The sequence below is a fragment of the Silurus aristotelis genome (genome assembly GCF_946808225.1).
Source record: "Silurus aristotelis genome assembly, chromosome: 4".
In the NCBI taxonomy this organism is placed as follows: Eukaryota; Metazoa; Chordata; class Actinopteri; order Siluriformes; family Siluridae; genus Silurus; species Silurus aristotelis.
The window spans coordinates 32,982,729-33,003,696 of NC_139577.1; the positions used below are offsets into that span (position 1 = coordinate 32,982,729).

Below are 20,968 nucleotides of genomic sequence, written 5' to 3' on the forward strand. Positions count from 1 at the left end.
AATAAAAATGTGAAAAGAAAGAAACTTTGAATAAATATATTTTAAAGTGTGGGAATAAATCCAGTTTACACGATCCGTGATCTTGGAAATTTTTAATAACAATGTCGCGTGGCTTTTAAAATGGATTCGTTTTTACGGCTGCCCAGTGTCGTCGTCGTCGTAAAGGTAGATTCCGTAAAGGTTTATTCCGTGTTAAATTCATTCTGTAAATTCATTATTGATCGTTTTTCCGCATTAATGTCACGCAGGCATTTCAGACGATTTCAATCGATTGGCCTGCATGTGAAACGCAAATGTTTTTAATGTATCTTCTACTTCATCTTCGTGTGATGTTTTGTATATCGTGGTCTTAAAATGTTATGTGGAATCGTCATTGTGTGTCGTCATTGTATACACACGCAGAACCCAGGCTGAAATCAAATCTCGCAAATCGCACAATTTACGGGGCATTTCAGGTTCAACAATAAAGGCTTTTGAATGGCACCATAAATATAATTAACACACACACACACACACACACACACACACACACACACACCTGGGGCATCTGAGATCAGTTAAGACATCCTATAAAATTTAGTAATCGGTTTAATCATTTCTGTAAAATGTGTCACAAAAGCAAACGATAGATGAATGCCAAAAGGGGTCAACAAATGATAGTTTCGACCGTAGACTGTACCTATGACCTATGAACGAAGGTTTGTGGACACCTGACCATATGATGCTTCTTTTTGGACATCCCATTCTACATTCAATCCTCATTTGCAGTTAAATTACCCTCCACTCTTCTGGGAAGATGTTTCACTAGATTTTGAAGTGTCCTTGTGGAGATTGTTGATGTGCTCCACAAAAGTCTTTAGGCCATGTTTAGAAACCTGGACTCACCAAACCATGGAGAGTTTTCCCAACATTTTTTTAGAGTTTTTTAGTTCTACTGTGTTTTCTTTCTGTAAGTTTTTCTCAGTTACTTTGGAGTATTTTTTTTTTAAATCATCCTCAATATTTGCAAACCTTCCCAAACTACATGTAAAAAACAGCAACACATTGGATTCCTTCCAAAAGCCTGTACTTTTCTCAAAATCCTCAGTTCATCTCTCAAATGTAAGTATTTGTGTCAGTAAACATCTCGTTTCTATCAGAACGGCGAATTTTTGATGTTGGAGTGTCCTTGGAGTGCTTCAGTCTCACCTTCAACTGCACGGCATTGGTGATACATTTCAGTCCGGTTTCAGGTCGAGACATAGCACTGAATCAGCATTATTGAGGGTCCATAATGACATTCTTGGAGCCTTGGATGGTAAAAGCTCTGTGGTTTTGGTGTTACTAGACCTTACCGCTGCATTTGACACCGTGGATCACGCCATCCTCATCTCTCGTCTTCAACATGTTGTTGGTCTGCAGGGTGCAGTACTAAATTGGTTCTCTTCATACCTCACTAACAGAACTTTTTCAGTAATGCTGAATGATCATTCTTCCTCGGTTGCTCCTCTGTCATCTGGTGTGCCCCAAGGATCTATTTTTGGTCCTATTCTGTTCTCACTCTACATGCTGCCACTTGGTCAACTCATCTCCAATCATAATGTTCAATTTCATTTCTATGCTGACGACCTCCAGATCTATCTTCCTGTGATTCAGAGTAATCGTTCTGCATTGGACCCTCTCGATAGATGCCTTCAGGATGTTAAACAGTGGCTTTCCCAGAACTTCCTTCATCTAAATGATGAGAAGACTGAGTACATCCTGTTTAGCTCGGACTTACCCAGCAGTTCTCTGAGTTTTGGTCCTCTTACACCTCAGTTTGCACCTACCGTGCGTAACCTGGGTGTTATTTTTGACCAAAGTATGCACTTCGATAAGCAGATCAGTGCAGTAGTGAAGGCGAGCTTTTATCAGCTAAGGCTCCTCAGCAAGGTCAAATCATTCTTGTCCAAAGCTGACCTTGAAAAAGCTATACATGCCTTCATCAGCTCGAGGATTGACTATTGTAATGCCCTTTACACTGGACTTAACCAATCACTTTTAAATCGGCTCCCAATGGTACAAAACGCGGCAGCTCGTCTTCTCACCAACACCTCCAAGTGCTCCCACATCACCCCTGTCCTCCACTCGCTTCATTGGCTTCCGGTGCGGTTTAGGGTGGAGTATAAGGTCCTGCTGTTTGTGTTCAAGGCAATCAATGATCTGGCCCCGCTTTACCTCGCCGAATTATTAAAGGTCTACCAACCAGCCAGAACTCTCCGCTCCTCAGGACTTACCTCTCTGTTTGTTCCAAAATGCAAGTATAAAAAGTTTGGAGGTCAGTCATTTGCTGTCCAGGGACCAACGCTGTGGAATGCACTTCCAGCACACATACGATGCATCACTGAGCTGAGTATTTTTAAATTCTCATTTATTTAGACAAGCTTTTAACACGTAGCCCTGATTCAACTGCTTTTTTATGTTCATTGTGTCTTATTTTTTATTTTTTATATTCTTAAGTATTTATTTATTTTTTAATATATTACTTTTAATAAAATTTTTATTTTATTTTTTATTTGAATTTTTTGTTTTACTGGAAAGCGCCTTGTGCTCCTGTTGGTGGTTGTAATGCGCTTTATAAATAAAGTTTGATTGATTGATTAATTGATTGATTGTGGAGATTTGTGTGAGATTCATTCAGCCAGTTAGTGAAGTCCAGTACTGATGGAGGTGAGATGAGAAGGTCTGGGGAGCAGATAGCGTTTTAATTCATCCCCAAGGTGTTTATTAGGGTTTATAGCTTTATAGCAGAGATCTTCCACTCCAACGTCCCCATGTTAAACATATCTTCATGGCTCTGGCTTTTGTGGACCGCAGCATTGTCATGCTGGAACAGATTCGCTTCCCGTAGTGAAGTAAAGAAAAAGCATCCAAAGAAAAATTGTTTGCCTCCAACTATTTGGTGAAGAACCACATATGGCTGGAAAGACCAGGTGTCTAATAGTGAACGTCTCCTAACCTCAGACTTGTAGCAGCTGGTGGATGTTTTAATGTTATTAGTAGATCATTTCCTGCAGTGTCTTTACACTAGTATACATGCACGTGCAAAGTCAGTAGTAAATCAGACCCTTAGCGTACAATGGCTTCTTTGTGAAAAAATCCGCACACATACTTTAGATATTGTCCAGACCTGACAGACAGATTAAAATCAACACTGAAGCTGAACTACGGCAACACAAACAGGACATTTAGCTACAGGGTTGAGTGAGATCCATTCGTCAAAACAGTACATCTCAGGTGGATCTGAAAATGAAGATCATTTTTCGGTTGTTATAGCAAATGTGGATCAGATATCAGAAAAAAAAAATGGATCCGGTCCTCGGATTGGCTTTTGGGCTGGGATTTTTTTTTCTTGCTGGAAATATTAGTTACTAGTTACTATATATGAACCCAAAACCTGGTTCATTTATAGTAACAGAAATCTAAAACAAAATAATTGACCTCTGGAACTGATCTAGAATCAGTTTTCATCCTAACTTCTCCCAGATCACCTCACTGCTAGACTTCACCTGCATCCAATTTAACACACTGATGCTCGCTTACAAAAGTTAAAAACAGAACAAAACCTCTGCATCTCACATCACTCCTCTCACCCTCACACTGCACCTCACATTACTCCTCTCACCCTCACACTGTACCTCACATTACTCCTCTCACCCTCACACTGTACCTCACATTACTCCTCTCACCCTCACACTGTACCTCACATCACTTCTCTCATCCTCACACTGCACCTCACATTACTCCTCTCACCCTCACACTGCACCTCACATCACTCCTCTCACCCTCACACTGTACCTCACATCACTCCTCTCACCCTCACACTGTACCTCACATCACTCCTTTCACCCTCACACTGTACCTCACATCACTCTTCTCATCCAGCACTGCACCTCATATCACTCCTCTCACCCGCACACTGCACCTCACATCACCTTACATCACTCCTCTCACCCACACACTGCACATCACTCCTCTCACCCTCACACTGTACCTCGCATCACTCCTCTCACCCAGCACTGTACCTCACATCACTTCTCTCACCCTCACACTGCACCTCACATCACTCTTCTCATCCAGCACTGCACCTCACATTACTCCTCTCACCCTCACACTGTACCTCGCATCACTTCTCTCACCCAGCACTGTACCTCACATCACTCCTCTCACCCACATCACTCCTCTCACCCAGCACTGCACCTCACTTTACTCCTCTCACCCAGCACTGCACCTCACTTTACTCCTCTCACCCAGCACTGTACCTCACTTTACTCCTCTCACCCTTACACTGTACCTCACATCACTCTTCTCATCCAGCACTGCACCTCACATCACTCCTCTCACCCGCACACTGCACCCCACATCACTCCTCTCACCCAGCACTGTACCTCACATCACTCCTCTCACCCAGCACTGCACCACGCTCCCTTCATCTTTGACCACTGCTCAACTCATCCCTCTATTTCACAGGATACAAGGAAAGCACGCTTTCAGACCCTTCTCTGTTCCTTCCCTTCTCATGTAGATGGTATGATCGATCCTTTACCTGATGCTTCACTTTAGCAGTTTTTAAATGAATACAATCCTTTTTCTTTAATGAACCAGACTCAAAATGTATTTATTAATAGAGACTTAAACAAACTTAATTAGTGGTTTAGGCTCTGGGTTACTGATTGAAAGGCTGAAGGTTTAAGTCCTAGTATTGCCAAGCTGCCGTTCTTGGGGCCCCTGAGCAAGGCCCTTAAACAACAGTGCTCCAGGCAATCTGTATCATGGCTGCCCCTAGCTTCCCAACATTGCTTGGTTATGTGAAGAAGGAGTTTTACTTCGCTGTAAGAGTACATGTGTAAAGCACTTTTCTGTCTGATCGATCGATCGATCGATCGATCGATAGATAGATAGATAGATAGATAGATAGATAGATAGATAGATAGATAGATAGATAGATAGATAGATAGATAGATAGATACCGAGCATCCAGAGCACCTCTATGCATTTCACGTGCACAAATAAGAGCCGTTTGGCGTGGAAAGCATTTCCACTCGTCTGTAAAACTGTGCAGTGTAAATCACTCTGTAATAGATTGAAGTGGCATCGCTGGGTAGCAGCTGGCGCGAGACTGCAGGTCCATGTACTGAGATAAATACCAGCGTCTGTGTGTTGAAATGCCCAGCGTCTCCGGGGGACAGGATTTTGGCAGGGTGTGAAAACATACGCTGGCGGCATGCGGTGTGCGGATCGCGACGGAAAAAAGATCCGCCTGGAAGACTCCGGGACGTGCGCCATGACTGATCGGCGCCAACAACTCCTCGTTATGTACGGTAAAGAAGGTAGAAGAAAAGTAGAATAATAATTACAGGATGCTGTGTGTTCAGAAATATGAGTGAATTCACAGTATATGTGTATAAACTGTATAAACACAACCTAATGAGTCAAACCTGCTGCAGTTACACAAGATTGGATTACAGGACAAGATTATGACACGTGCAGATTCCCTACGTTCTTCGAATGGGGGCAGGGGAGTACAGTATTACATCAAGCAGATTTTCCACAAACATGATATGGGACACCTGACTTCTCCAGCCATGTGTGAGTCTTAACCAAACAAAGTTGGAGGCACAATTATATAGGGATGTCTTTGGGTGCTGTAGTATGACATTTTCCTTTCACTAGAACAAGAAAAGACAAACCTGTTTCAACATGATAATACCCCAGCTTTGTAAAGATCTGTTTGGAAGTGTGTGGAAGATCTCCTGCTACAGAGCCTTGACCTCCACCCTACTGAACATCTTTGGGACTTTGCCTCCTTACCTAACCTATAAATTTTACTAACCCCCTTGTGGCTAAATGAATTTCCAAAATCTCCACAATAGTCTAGTGGAGCATCTTTTTTTAGAAGAATGGAGGTTATTATAACAGAAAAAAAACATGACCAATGGAGAATTTGATGCTCAAAGTATTTGGGTGTCCACAACCTTTTAGTCCATCTAGTGTAAGGACAAGAGGGTAGCTCAGTGGATAAAATGTTGGAATTCAAAGGTCATAAGTTTAAATCCCAGCACAAGCAAGCCGTCGATCCTGAGCTCTTGAGTAAGCCCTCTTAACCCTCATCTGTTTTTTTTTTTTGTATAAATAAGATAATTGTATGTCGCTCTGGATAAGGGGGGCGTCTGCCAAATGTTGTAAATCGAAACGTTTTCGGGCGTCTCTGATCTCTGATCTCTTTCATTTAACAGACTTGTGGATTTCATGCCTTGCTCGACTACAATGCTGCCAGTCAAGCGCTAAAAGGAATGTAGCAAATACGAAAAAAACTTCTGAAATCCATGTAAATCGTTCCATGGTTTTATGGCCCTTACATTTTCTGAAACAGAATCAGGATGGGTTTAAGTGTGTACTCACAGACACACACACACACACACACACACACACACACACACACACACACACACACACACACACACACACACTAGGAATTTGTAACAGAAACTTCTAGATACAAATATTAATAATATGAGGAAAGATTACACAAGTTACAATCAGGATAACGATACAGAATTCATAGATTTGATACACAGGTACACTATACGAAAAAAAGTATTGGGACACCTGACTTTCCCCAGCCATAAATGGAGAGCAGTAAGACCTTTAACGAGCACAATCCCCCCAAAAAAACATTCAGCAACTCGTATATGATGATCATCGGAGAACAATCCACATGATCTCGCTTCCGCACCCACCCTACTCGCCAGATTTGGCTCCTGCGGACTTCGCCTTCTTCCCGATGGTGAAGACCCGGCTCGGCATTTTGACAGCGTTCTGCGAATCGCACAAGCTGCTCGACGGGCTTCGAAAAGAAGACTTCCAGGAACTCTGGGAGCACTGTATTGCTGTGCAGAGAACTATTTTAAAGGTGATTTAAAGTACCTGCTTGTAGACAGTGTGAACTTTGTGACACCACCTCCTATAATACACCATCAAATATAGATCATCTTATTATAATCATCCACTCCGGTTGTTTAAATAGTATATCATTGATCTTGGTGGTAATTGGTCCCTGGTGGAAACCCGGAACGGGCAAAGTGTTTCATCGCTCTCTAAAGAATCTTGTCAGGATGAAGGAACCGGTCGTTTGAAGGAACCATAGGAAGCGGTCCCACGTTAAGCTAGCTCGAGTGTGCACATGGAACTCGGATCCCACCGCACGGTCAGAATAAACCTATTGTCCTGGGCCTCGTCCCTGCCATTTGTTTGCACTGATGGTGGAGATAACGTGCCAGTCCGTTTCCTACGCTGAACAATAGGGAGCGTGTGAAATGGCGGTGTGTTTGTGTGTGTGTGTGTGCCAGCTATACGAAAACCTCCACACCTCACCGTGTCTCCAGACTTGGAGGTAGAGCAGTCCAGAAATGTCTCAGTAGACAATGCACTATTTTTACTCATCCATTATGTCATCCATGGAGCAGGAACAAGACGACGGCCTCAAAGTCATCGAGGTTGAGCTATAAACAGGCGCTCATTGTTGCTTTATTAGTACCGAGAGGACACAAATATTTCCTAGAAGCAAGAATAAGTAAGTTCCAGGCGGGTTCAGTCACACGGTGATGTAATAAATCCTTTTGTTGCAGTCTGAGAATAGTTTGTCTTTAAATCCTATTAAACACTCATTATAGGTTTTCGTTGTTCCAAAGCTCAGCTTTCACAGCACACGGCTTTACAAATTACTGTTTTCTTGTGACAACGCATCAGCTATTTAATCTGGAGAAGCGAGCATGATTGACTGTGTCGGCTTTAGCGAGAGTTTGATACGCAAAGATCCAGTCGCGCACCTCGATCTCTGAGCCCTGGCTTTCCAGACGTCCATATTTGGTTTTAAAGAAAGTAATTAAATAAAACAAATCATCAGAGTCGCTGAGCCTTTAGCATGCGCTCTTCAAAATACAACGTTTATTTTCTAGATTCGGATTTTCGTTGCTGTTGTTGTTCTTCTTCGTGAAACATAATTTAATATCCAAATGACATGAAAGATGCCTAATATGCAAATGAGTCTAAAGATCAATGAAGGTCCTGAGCAACTGAAGAACTTGGATAGATGGATTTTGACTGTAATGGGTTTTGACTGTCTACTACAATGGCTCAGGGCCACAGTTTGCAGGAACAGTTTTGTATCTAAGCACCAATCAGTGAACAATGATGGAACTGTCTGGTTTCTCTCAAGGTTTCTTCTACCATCTCAGGGAGTTTTTCCTTTCCACAGTCACCACTGACTCGCTCGTTAGGGATAAACTGAATTAAAGTAAAAACTGATCAAATTGAATTGAGTCAATGACCTCATCACCACCATCATCACCACCATCATCACCATCATCATCATCATCATTATCATCATTATCATCCAGCAACTTCTAGTGTCTTCTTGCAAATTCATTAGCCAATCAAAATCACAAATAAGGATTTTTCTCCGGAGATTTCTCGCACTTTACTCAATACTGCTTGAGCCGGAAAGTAAATAAAGGGCAGGCAGGAATGACGCAGGTCGGAACGTCTTATGTTTTGCTCATGCGCAGCACAGGGACGTGAGCGTCTTCAGACGTTTCAGTGTGGATTTGTGAATTCAGTTACTGCTACACTAACACAAGTGCTGAGAGGAGCAAACCGGATGTTCTTTGATAATAACTGTAACCCTGACTAGGAACTTCAATGTGCTAAGAGGTTCTGATGTAGGTGAGGTGAGGAGGCCTGGGGTGCATTCATCCTAATGATCTTAAATAGGGTTGAGCTCTATAGCAGGAGATCTTCCACTCCAACTTTTGAGCTGGCTTATTGCACTAGAGAATTCTAACGAGGTTTGTGTCCAACAGATCAAAAATTCAATGTTACCACATTTAAAGACATCCTATACAATTTTACGGCTCTAAATTTGCATTAAATTATCAGCAAATTGCAAAGTTGTAAGAGGAATAAAACACATTGACATGCTCTTCGTGGAAAACCATGAACATCAGGGATGGTAGGAGTAGTAGCTCCGCCTCCTCACAATACATTTAATTCATTATATTAAAGACAATTTTTTATATTTCCTGGTTTATATAGTTGTCTCTGTGGTTACAGGTTATTTTCGGGTTTGGAGGATAAAGGAACAGGAAGTTTGGGGGTTAGGATAATGACTGGTCTGATGAAGATACTGTGAAATGAAGAGCATCAGTTATGGTTGCACGTGAAGTACAGCATCTGATAATCTAATCTAATCCAATCTAATCAGTCAAATCACAATAGGAAAGAAAGTAAAGCCACCAATCCAAAGCCAACACAATACTATAATATGACAACTCAGTTTATCCAACAGTCATCTTAATTATTACTCACGTGCGAAGAGTTTTTGCAAGAATACAGCAAGAGGATGTTTCGAATTTCCTGATCCCCCCAAAAAAACTACACATTCCTGTCTCAGGGCCCAAAGTCATTTCTCTGGCCGGGATTTAGTGACTCACAGGCCAAATAGGGAAGTAAAGCCAAGATTCTGGAGTGGTTTTGCATTCAAGTTTATAAGCCTATGCAGGATGGCTCCGTTCAACAAGGGAATTCCTTTTAACCTAAAAGGAAAGAAAAACCTGCACCAGTTGCACCACCTGAACTTAATCTGAATTACATTAACCTGAAACACACTGTTTACTGCAGCGATTTGCAAAGCTGTAAAAATTTCCAATACTGAAATCATCATCCGAACTGTCACGAGACTGGACTTATGACTCACGTCGACCAAAATATTTGGAAAACAATGTCATATCAGACAGTCCTTATCCATAAATCCTGCAGCGAAACAGACGGAGGGATAAACAGGTGTGAGAGGTTTCCATTCGAAATGTACTCAAGCGTGCAAATGAGGGAAATAGCGCGACTGGAAGTCAGAAGAGCGACACAAATGAAAGGAAACGGCCCGAGACTGAAAAGCAAACAAAGAGAAAACAAGGTCACCTTATTACTTCCTTTTGTGGCCTGACTGCGACTGTGACTGTGGTTTCCATCTGCACTTTAAACTGCTTTAGCAGATTTTTCTTTTTCCTGGACGACAGGTAAAAATATCTCTCTGGACCAAGATTTCCTTATAATAATAATAATAATAATAATAATAATAATAATAATAATAATAATAATAATAATAAAATGAGTCCACAATTTTAGGTCTGTTTATTGGTCAGCACTTAAAAAAATTATAAAAATAAAACCCACACTATATTAAAAATAAAAAATGGTTCTTAATTAAATAAATTAACTGGTTTTCTTTCTATTAAATGTGATTATTTCTGTAGGATTTAATATACTTAGTACTTTTTAAAATGTTTTATTTTTTTAGCAACTTTTTTCCTTTAATTTTACCGAATTTTTTAATACAAATTTACAAATTTATTTATTTTAAAAGACTTTTTACAGATAATATTTATCGTTTTTGATGACTTTTTAGCCTGTAATTTGATCTGTTTTTGCTGTATTATTTCTGTCCTTCTCAATATTTTCTCAATCTGATTATCTTTTTATTTTCTTTATCAATTATTATATTTTTTCCTGTTTCACAAAATTATTACTTTTCATTATAATATACTATACTGTACTATAATATAATATAATATAATATAATATAATATAATATAATAATATAATATAATATAATATAATATAATATAATATAATATAATATAATATATATAAAAATATATATTTTTTATATTTTAGTAACAAATTAATTAAGTTATTCTTTTTTTAACATGAAAAACTCTTTTCTCTAGACCACTTAGATTTGTTTATGCTTCTGCACCTCACATAATGTGTTCATTTACTTCCCATAAACAATTCGCTGGAGAGCATTGTAGAAGTTCAGAAAGTGAGGGTTTGCTGTTTACTGTAAAAATACAAAAAGATCCAAAATCTGTTCCGAACTCTTTACTCACTTTTATATAATGAACTATGAGACTCTGGAGGATAGAAACTACACCTGGGTAACAAAAGCGATGACAAGCATCTGAGGAGGAACATCTGTGATCCTGGCCTGAGGTGAGTCATGGAGATGAACTCGCAACAGGTCATGCTCAGACATTCTCACACATTTAAAATCTTTTTTCTTTCCCACGGCTGCTTTCTGGGATAAAAAAAGTTTCAAATATGATCTTCAGTGAGCTAATAGAACTCAATGCACTTCAGTTCTAGACCAGAAAATATCAACCTGCTTCAGGTAGACAAGATCACAGGACCAGAGAGACTCGATTCAAACTATCTAACCTGGTTCATACTTCAGCAGAATAAAGATATCTGAAATCTTTAAGTCAGTAAATTACTGTGTGAGCATAAAAAATACATTTTTCCTATTAGAGCCTGAACTAACTAATGGCCTGCAAGCTAACAGACTACTGTAGGTAACGCTGAGCAAGATATTCTACCATTGTAACAAAATGGCTGATGTTCTACAAGCTGGCTAAGTTCACTATTAGAAAAAAGCCTAAGGTCTGCGCTCTGCGGTGGCCAGTGTGGTGGAAAAATAAAGTTTCACACTTCCTGAACCACTTGTTCACAATTTGAGCCCTATTGAATCCTGGCATTTCTGTATTGGAATATTGGCACTGGAATATGCCCGAACTATCAGGGAAAAAAAAGATCTAATGATGGAAAAACCTGGTCATTCAGGTAGACTGCTAACCTCATTTATTGGGCACATAACATCACTGGACCTATACTTGACTACCTAAAGCAACCTCAGATCATATCACTGCCCCCACGAGTTTGTACAGTGTGCACTAATATGATCAAGGTGAATCTGGTATGATCATAACCTCATCATAATCCAGAGTCCAAACTTTATGCTTTCAAGCATTCTTGGTTTCAAACCCCAGCTGTTTAGGCACAATTCCTCGAGTTCTCTTTGCATTGCGCATGCGGAAACTTTTACATTCAATATTAAATATGTTCCCGAGTTCTTCTGTTGTTTTTTTTCTCTAAATTAATTTCTTCAAAAGTTTAATTGATCTCCGATTACAATCGTTCAAGTTTTTTTTTTCCAACCACATTTCTTTCTCGAAGTTCATCACTGTCCTTCTGGATTTTAATAATGCTTTGGACACTTCATAACTCAATTTTAATAGTTTTCATCATTTTCTTTGCTTGATGCAGACCCAATTATTCGAACTTTCTGAAACAGAAGCACATCATTCAGAAGAAGAGACTTTGTTGCATGTACATTACAGCAGAGTGAAATTGTTTTCTTCACATATCTCAATTATTTTTTTGGAAGCTAAGGTCGGAGATGATACAGCGCCCTGGTTTCACAGAGGATCAAGGGCCTTGCCTAAGGGCCCCAAAGTAGCAGAACGGTGATACCTGGGGTTAAACCCTCAACCAGTAACCCAGCACCTTAACCACTAAGCTGTTGTAGGTTGTTTAAAACAGGTAGTAATAACTTTATAACTTAATGTACTCAATTTCAACAATGTCCATTGTTAAAAGCAGCATACAAACAAAATAAATTATAGAATTAAACTGTGGCATCGTCGCAGTTTTCAAAGGTGAGATTTGCATCATACTGTATTCTTCACAGTCACAAGTCATAAGTTGCCATGTGGTTGCGATGGCACCATACACCCAGTTATATCTTAATGCCAGAAAAAACTCTTAGTATTATAATATTACATCAGATTAGCTTAAATAACTGCTGCCCTCTATAATCTATAATGAAACGCCATGGGTTTAGGCCTGAGCTGCAGCTGCTTATGCACTGTGTTATTAGAAATGTCTATTCCAGCCACATTATTTGGTTAAGGCTTCTGCGGCGCAATAAAATTATTAGTCTGGAATACGGGCTGTTACTTAGTGATGCTGCTGGGATATTAATCCCAATGATCTGTAACAAAAACATCTGGATGCCCATGCTGTGCGCCAATAAAGCAATCATGTAAAAGACAAGCAAAGTGCAGCTTAAGTCTGAAAGCTACTACTTTGAAATAAAGATAATTAGGAGAGGATATTTAGGGATAGGATAATAAGAATCATTTACAGGTTTTAGACAGAAAATTAGTATGGATATTTTAATGCTGTAGACATGTTGAAACCAGAATCAATCTAAACACATAAGGGTAAAGACATGAAGGTAGTAAGTTAAAAATCTAAGCACCACCAGGGGGCCCTTGAGCAAGGCCCTTAACCCTCAACCCCACAATTATATAAATAATATTGAATGTAAGTTGTTTAGGTATAGAAGCATCTGCCAAATGTCTTAATGCAATGCCTACCATTGTAACCCAAAACACACTATAACAACCAGTGTGATTCCAGTCCAGACCATCCTGTACTCCAGCCTAGTGACGCCGCTCCCACCTTCCACACACAACATCGTAATGGGGCAAATATACGTATAAAGCCACCTTGAAAACCAGAATGGAGTTATTATTCGTTCTGTGATGATGCTTTTCTGTTCAGAACTTATGTGATAACCTGGTTTCGAGTTAAAATTTGCTCTGACTCTCCTGTGCTTTCGTTTGCTGGATTGAAAATATTCATTGTTGTTTCATATATATGTACAGTATTTATTTTTAAAGGCAATAGGGATATGGCTGCCATTGTATTGCCTGTGCTTTCAGGCCTGTTTGGTAATGGGGGCTCAGGAAGTTGATTAAATGTTTTTTGTAGCTCAGTTTGCACTTGAATTGCATTCCAATATACAGTATATTACATATTGTGTACTGTTACATTGTTCCTGTAGCTAATCAGGATACCTTATACTTTACATCACGTTTAATCTGTGCTTTTAATCACACTGTGGAGCCTAAACCTAGACTGGGCCATAACATACAGCACACAGAAATCAGAAATCCACACTGTCAGTTACAAGTAGAGAGAGTAAAGAATGTTTGTATTGAGCGCTGATTTTAAATAAGATACAGTTCATACTGCAGAAAAAGCATGCCTGAAATCAACTCAGATTCTTCCATAAAAACAAGAGCCGAAATCCAGTAGATTCAGGACGTTAAACTTCAGGATTTTAAACCATATCCTGGGTGTCACACAGGGTCAGCCAGTTTAGAGCTTTAAAAACAAACGATAAAACCCTCTGAGTGAATCTGAAACTGAACCGGGAAGCCCATGAAAACTAAAGCCAGGGTGATCCACTGCGCCGTCTTTGCACCTAACAGGAGTGTTTTGCACCAAAATACACTTCCAACAATCAGGGATTAAATAATAGCATCGATTTCTTGTAATAAGGTGAAATAAATGGTCTAAAATGTTTCTTAAGCATGAACTACATAATATTTGCTTTTTTATTTGCATTCCCCCAAAAAAGAGAATGAGAAACCAGTTTAATAAAGAAAATAAAAAGATTTCTATTTTATTTGCTCAAGCACATTTCACTTGTCCACAGTAGACTCGGTGAACATCTTAAACGGTGCACTGTCTATCAGAATATAAATATATATCAGCATTAACAAATGAAAGAAAAAAGATCTCAGGATGGAACCCTGAGGAACTCCATAGGGATGTATACCACCATGAAGCAGAGTTTATGTGATAACTTTGAAACTATTTTGCTGGGTGGACCTTCAGGGTAACTTTCACCACATGGCTAACTTGCTCTCAGAAAAGGAAAGTTAAGCTGAAGCTAACAGCAGCGAGGCCCTCCAGTCCAATAAAAGTGCTAGTAAAAATCTATAAAATACCTACTTTTCAGGCATAGGCAGAATCTTTTAAATTTTTTTGTCATTTATATTAAACAAAGGTTACGGCTACTTATTGGTTTATAAAGAAGCTGAAATGAACAGAATTGTGGTAAATGATGAAACCCCAAGCCTCATGAGACCAGATAAAGAATTTGGCAAAGGCTATGGCATCATTATATCATTAAAAAAAAAAAGGAAGAAGTAGTAAAAGTGACCAAATTAATCAAGGATTTCCCTTTAAAAACAGAAAATAAACAGTGTAATTGGACAGGATTTGTGTGTCCTTATATTTCAAGGTTTTTTTTTTTTTTTTTTTTTTACATAAAATGGGATTCATTATGTCAATTAAAAAAAATTCCTACAACAATAAAGTTAATAAAGAATTCATCGGCAGTCTGAATCTGGCTAGAAGATAAATCTGCACCTATGGAATCAGCTCATGGCCTGTTTTGACAGTGCGGTGAAAAAGCTGTTTGCTCGAACATCTTTGCTTTACACATTGAGGTTGGCAGCCTGCAGCTTCCTGAGACACAAAAAGCCACAGTTTAGAAATTACTGAAGACCTTAGCAAAAATACTGCTGATGCTTAGAGGCGCCACTCGACCACAAACCAGACTCACAATGCCAAAAGGAGGAAAGCAAAGCAACTTACCAGCAGCATTACTTAAACTGCTAAATTTCATTAAAGACCTTCTACTGAAGTCTTGTCAATGCGGTGGCCATCTTGGCTACGCTTCAGAAAAAGGGTTTGAGATATATATATATATATATATATATATATATATATATATATATATATATATATATATATATATATATATATATATATAAATATAGCTGAGCAATTTCAATCTTGAAGCATAACACAGGAATAAATGAGTTTTGCAGGTTGCAATACCATAAGTGGATAAATCTGCTAGCCTAGATATTTTATGCTAGCTTTTTTTTTTTTTTTACTTTTTGCTGAACACAGCTGCCATATTGAGTGTCACAATCTCCTCCATAGATAGTATAAGTAGTGGGGTGCCATTATTTATCATCTCAGAGCTAAGAACTTGTCAAAAATACTCAATAAACCAATTGTTTCATTGTTTTTTTAGCACATTTGAATAAAAACATCATTAAAAAAAACATGTGACTCAAACAGAGTATGAAAAATAGGTCTGTTTCCAAACAGAATAATAGAACCTGTTTTTCCAGATGAAAAAGTCTGTAAAGGGAAAGTCTATCCAAGCTCCGTGAACTGAAGAGGGAATCACGGCTGGTGCATTTTTGCCAAACACCAATTCGAAACACATGCGGAAGACCAGACAAGACAACCGAACTAAAGAAGGATGAGAGGAACTAAATTTTTTTTTTAGAAGGATTTACAGGAATCATGATGTAATCACCAGCAGTGTGTACTAAAGGCATCTAAATACGGAGCGCTCGAGAAGTTTAGCAACCAGATTTTGTCTTGTCTAATGGATTTCACATATAGAACAAATGACCTTACTGTAAACGGTTTTTGCAAAAGGGGAATGAAAACACAAAATACACATACATGGATAAAAGTTGGTGGACACCTGAAAATCAGATCGGTTTCTGCTTTTTGAGCGTCCAATTCCACATTAAAGTCCCCATTTGCTGTAGCCTCCACTCTTTCCGGAGATGTCTCACTAGATTTTGTTGTGTTTGTGGAGATTTGTGCTCATGCAGCCAGTTTGTAAACTCAAATACTGATGTAAAGTGAGTCAACTGGAGTGCAATCAGCATTTCAATAGGGTTGAGGTCAGAGCTCTACAGCAGGCCACTCAAGATCTTCCACTCAATGCAAACCACATCTTCATTGAACTCACTTTGTGCAGGGGCACTGTAGAGCTGGAACAGATTTGGGTCTCCTAGTTTAACTAAAGTAAAAATTTCATTCTAACACATCCAAATCGATCCTTCCGATACAATTGTATGCCTCCAGAATTGAGATGAGAGTTTAAGGAGAAACCACGTTTGGCTGGAAAATTCAGGTGCCCCAACACTTTTGTCCATACCATATAATGTCTCTTCTTATTTCTATTTTGAGAGTGAGTCCTGCAATTGTTACAAATGTGTTGTCCTTCCTGAAAGACCCTGGAAATGTTCTACTAAAAACATCCCTATGCAGCTAGTGCTCAAGCTCTTCTTGGAAGCTAAAAAATACTCAAATATCCAGAACACAAGAGTATGTGGAATTAGAAAAAATATGACCATATAATCATGCATAACTTCATCCAGTGGAATGGGACCACCATAGGACGATTGTAGAACCACCAGTGACAGGATGTAAATGTTGGGTTTATATTACAATGCTCTGTAAACTGGATCTACTCAAAACATGTTAACATTTAGTTGACAGAACAAATACCACATAATATTTGCTCTAATACTAATAAATACTTAAATCCAATCCGGTAGCATTCCTGCTATTATACACATTATGATACATGGTGCATCAGAAACCATCATTGAGTATCCCGACATACTTCTGTCACGAGTTTGCACTGTATGCATTATGTCGCAACTGCTAAAACCCTGACCGCTATGAAGAAATCATATCAGAATGCTGCAATGCGATTTTCATCTGACTCGGAAAGCAATTCAGCTTTTTAATTCTTCTTTCTGTGGAAGTTGTAGCTTCCCGGTGGGCGACGCGTTAAAACGATCTGCAACGGCAAGCAGCGCTGCACTTCGTCAAGCCCCAGCAGAAAAACCCCGAGCGTGAACACGCTGTTGCTGAAGAGGTCAGAGGTCATAGACACAGGCCTTTAAAACCGAACGCTGACTCTGACTGTAGCCTTCCCTGGAAGAGATTAAGGAAGTGTGTAATGGATATCGTGAAGGCCACCAACGCTGAGGATTATCTCTCTTACATAGGAAAAAAAAAAAACCATGCCAATATTCGAGGTATTATCAAGGAATTACGCCAGATTGCTGAGTGCAAGAGCGTGAGTTGCACTGCTGATTTAAATGAATGCACATTCGTGAAATACAAAATGCAATAAATTACTTTCTTTTTAGAAAGACATTGTGATACTTTGAGAATTTATTAAAAGTGATATGAACCTAACATACATCCTGTCAATAGTGGTTCTATGGTGGTCCCATTCTACTGGATGATGTTATGTACGGTTATATGGTCATATTCTTTTAAATTCCAAATACTTATTTTCTTCCGGGCTTTACTCACTTTATATGTTTTGGATATTTAAGTATTTTTAGCTTCAACTAACGGTAAGCTGTAATAGGAATTTTTGCATAGAACTTTTTTAGGGTCTTTTCAGGAAGGACAACTCATCCTAAATTTTTAAAAGCATGTAGGGACATTTTGGACAACTGCAAGACTCACTCTCAAGATATTGAAAAGATGACATGCTATGCTACATGGAAAATAGTTTTTGGACACTGGACTTTTCAAGCCATATGTGATTCTTCTTCAAATTGTTACCACAAAAGTTGAAGGCACACACTTGTATCAGACGCCTTTAGATTTGGCAACGTGAATTTTTCCATTCACTTAAATTAGGAGACCCAAACCTGTTCTAGCATGATGCACAAAGCCAGCTTCATGGGTTGGCGTGAAACATCTCCTGCTATAGATCTCCAGCCCTATGAATCAATTGGAACGTAGACTGCATTCCAGAAGCCTCTTCACTTCACGTACATCAGTACCTGACTTTACTAAGTGGCTGAAATAATCTCTTGCAAATCTCCAAAAACACACTCCAAAATCTAGTAAAACATTTTCCCAGAAGAGTGGAAAATATTATAACAGGAAAAAGGATGATTAAATGTGGAATGGGATGCAATATTTTAGTCACATGTCTATATATCTAGATATACATTTTTGCTAAAATCTTACATATTAAGGTTGAAATCATGTCAGGATTTTTTAACAGGTTTTCACTTGAATATTTATTGAATTTGAGTGAAAAGCTCACAAAGAAGCACTAGATTTTTCTCAATGTATGTTAAAGTATTTGTGAAGGAAAGAATTAAACACATGGTGTAGAACATTCATGGGGCAATAATTAACATCCTGGAACTGTAATGAGGCTGAGTTATTAATACTATCCCCAAGTTGAGTATTTTCTGTTTGAAGTAAACCTGAAATGTTTTACACACTTAAACCAGAGCAATGATTAAAAGGATTTTACATTCAATTATAGAGAACAAACTGGAATCATTTCTAGCTGTTTACAGTTATATTTAATGTTAACATAACATCCATTGAGCAATTCAGTTTCTGTTCTTATGTAAAAACAGTCGTTGCCTCACCAGCCTCTTGTTTTTTTTTTTTTTACGTACAAAAATAAAATAAAAAACAGCCATTTTACACAGAAATTAAACTAATATAGTCTTGAAAAATAAACTACTAAATACAGAAAACTTCACAATAGCGCAACTATTTTTACAGCTTGTGAATTAGCTGTTACTGTAAGAATGTTCATGTATTAAAGAATGCAAGCTACACTACTTACAGTGTCACAGGATTTCAGAACTTTAGATTTCAGAATTTTAGATTTCATTTTAAGAACTTCATATTTCAACTTCAGAACTTCAGATTTCAGAACTTTAGATTTCAACTTTAGAATTTCAGATTCCACTTCTGAACTTCAAATTTCAAAACTTCAGATTTATATTTCAGAACTTCACATTTTAAAACCTCAGAACATCAGACTTCAACTTCGGAACTTTAGATTCCACATCTGAACTTCGGATTTTGGAACTTCACATTTCAACTTCGGAACTTCCAATTTTAACTTCAGATTTCAGAATTTTCCGATTAATCAAAGCGGAGAATTCGTTAGCACTGTGGTATGAATGTAAAACAAAGGGTTTGTCTTGATAAATAAAATAATAAAACTAATGCATTATTTATAACTATTGCCTTTATTTATTGATATTTGAAGATCACCTATTGTTCCAGATGTTGTACACTCGCTTAGTGGTTAAGGCTCTGGGTTACTGCTTGGAAGGTCAGGGGTTCAAGCCTCGTTATCACCAAGCTGCCATTTTTGGGGCCCCTAAGCAAGGCCCTTAACCCTCCTAACATCACTGGAATATGCGAAAGACTTTCACTGTGCTATAAAGTACGTGTGACAAGTATAAAACTTAATTTTTCTTCCTTTACATGACAACTGGATCATATGGGTTTATACATTTTAAGTTAAATGAAACTTTTGCCTTTATATTATTATTATTATTATTATTATTATTATTATTATTATTATTATTATGTGACGTATAATGATTAAGGTGTAAAATTATCTTGCTTAACTTCAAGAAGAGACCGCATCAGACAGGAAACTGCGATGTGGTTCCTTACACAGGAAGTAATGAGGCTTTCTACTTCCTCTTTCTGTGGAATTCGCAGCTTCATGGTGGCCGCAACAAAAAAAGATTCGTCATTCAGATCCAATCCTTTTCCTTATACACTGCGAAAAGGCAAACCTCGTGCAACAAACAGAAAATTTTTTGGTTCAACAATCGCAAATGAGTTTTTCTTTGATTTGTATTGCGCCTCCCTGCCTGGAAAATGCCTATAAATTTAACCCAAAACGTGATAGAGTGTATAACTAGTGTAGCTCCAGGGCTCAGCGTGAATGGAGACTGGGCCTGACCATGTGGCTTGTGTTTCCTCTGAAGACTTCACTTCCTTTTGCTAAATATTGCATTCATTTTTGAAGGCTGTAAAGTTGTTACAGCTTAAAGTGCTGCCGAGCTTCGAGAACAGCGCAGTGTTAATGAGCTGTGTGCACTTAATGAGGCGCAGGCCTTCGTTATAGCGTCGTAAACGCAGCACGAATAGTGTGGACTTCCCTCAAGTTTAGAAAGAAGAATAATAAAAAAAATAAATAAAGCAATGTGGAATTGGTTTGAATAATTAACAGTATATTGCAAAAATTATAGCACAATTTAATAATTTACACATCTAACACTATGCTATAATCTATATAATTGAAATTATAATTTCAATAGAGTTTTTCAAGCATTTGGACTTTGGATATTAGTTTTCAGATGTAAAGTATTTAAAGATCTAAAGTGGGAACGTTTGCCAGCAGCATGAATGAACTTAATTTTGAAATGAGAAAAACAAAGTAAAAAGAAGAAACGTTTATAAGACACTCAATCGTACTTTAGCATGAGTTCCCAAATACTTACTGAGCTAAAACAACGACAACAACTGAAAATGAGACATCATACTGCTATTGTTGCAAATCCTACTTAAACAACTAAAC

At 38.4% G+C, this 20,968-nt stretch overlaps 1 protein-coding gene across 1 annotated transcript in view; it reads right to left on the reverse strand.

The window, feature by feature from the left end:
* vegfc (vascular endothelial growth factor c) overlaps positions 1–20,968 on the reverse strand; it is a 65,381-nt gene that overhangs the window by 35,194 nt on the left and 9,219 nt on the right. The window lies entirely within an intron of this gene.